Raw genomic sequence first — 1441 nt, forward strand, 5'->3', positions numbered from 1 at the left:
GACAGGTGGTGGTTACATAGGTGTATTCATCAAAACTCATCACACTTTATGGTTAAAAGGATGCATTTTGTTTTATATAAATTTTACCTCAAGAATATTTTTTAAAGGTAAGCAGCCTCCCTGGTCATCTATTACATTACTATATTTTCTCTTCTCCGTGACATTTATCAGTATACAAAATTAATTCATTTATTTCTTTATATGTCTGTTGTTCAACTCCTCCTGCCAGACTATCAAATTTTTGAGGGCAGTGGTGGACCCTGTCTTATCCACCACTATAACTCCAGCATCTAGAGCTATGCCTGATACATAGTAGGACAATAAACTTCTTGACAGACTAACTGATTAAAGTCCTTCAGTGGTTCTACCTCCAAATTATATATTGATTTCATTCAGTCTCATTATCCTTAATACCACCACGTTAACCTAGAGTTCAATTATTTTTTGCCTGGATTATGCAATGGTCTCCTTTTGGGTATCCTTGCTTCCACCATTGCTCCTTCATTTCAGTCTCCTCAGAGCCCCTGTGGTGACCTTTTGAAAACTGAAACCAGGCGGCGCAAGATGGCACTGCCCTTAGCATGTTCGTTGTGTCTGTGCCTCTGGGGAGCCAAACAATTGGGGATTTTTGCCGCTGACGACTGCAGAGTCATCAGTTTCAAACTGGAAGAAAAAAACCGCCCACAGCAGCTTGGCACTCTTCAGAGGCGACACTGGTGTCAAATATGGCATAGTGGGCTTGGAGCCTACCAAATTGGCCTTGAATGTAGAGCGCTTCTGGGAGTGGGCAGTGGTGCTGGCAGACACAGCCGTCACCAATGGCAGACACTACTAGGAAGTGACAGTGAAGCGCTCCCAGCAATTCCGGATAGGAGTGGCAGATGTGGACATCTTTCGGGATAGCTGCATCGGATTGACGATTATTCCTGGGTGTTCGCCAATGCCCAACGCAGTGGCACACCGCATTGACCAATGAGAAAGCCCTTACCGAGGGCACTGGACAGTCAGAGAAGGTGGGCCTACTGCTGGAGTACGAGGCCCAGAAGCTGAGCCTGGTGGATGTGAGCCGGGTCACTGTGTTCCACACACTACAGACAGATTTCTGGGGTACAGTAGTGCCTGCCTTTGCCCTTTGGGATGGAGAACTGCTGACCCACTCCGGGCTTGAAGTGCCAGAGGGTCTCTAGTATGTCCTCAATCACACTCTTGGCTAGCCTCCTGCTGAAAGTGTCTGAAACCTTTTAACTTTGTCCCTAGCAACTTCTAGCTCCCACAATTCAGTCCTTTGTTCAGTTATCCTAGTCATCTGCCTCTCCCCTACCATGTGAAAGCTAGGCATACAGTCACTCTCTCCCTCCCCACTCACTACTGCCAATTTTCATAGGCTACGAGTAATGTACTTTTCCCTGACTTGCTTCCTTCAGTCCCTCTGCTTTCCTGT

General features: G+C 46.5%; 1 pseudogene; it reads left to right on the forward strand.

Annotated features, from left to right (window-relative positions):
* The first annotated feature begins 564 nt into the window (after nt 1-564).
* On the forward strand, nt 565-1187 carry LOC120604822 (SPRY domain-containing protein 4-like; annotated as a pseudogene).
* Nucleotides 1188-1441: the final 254 nt, after the last annotated feature.

The sequence above is a fragment of the Pteropus medius genome, unplaced genomic scaffold (assembly GCF_902729225.1).
Source record: "Pteropus medius unplaced genomic scaffold, Ma_sr-lr_union100, whole genome shotgun sequence".
NCBI classification, from domain to species: domain Eukaryota; kingdom Metazoa; phylum Chordata; class Mammalia; order Chiroptera; family Pteropodidae; genus Pteropus; species Pteropus medius.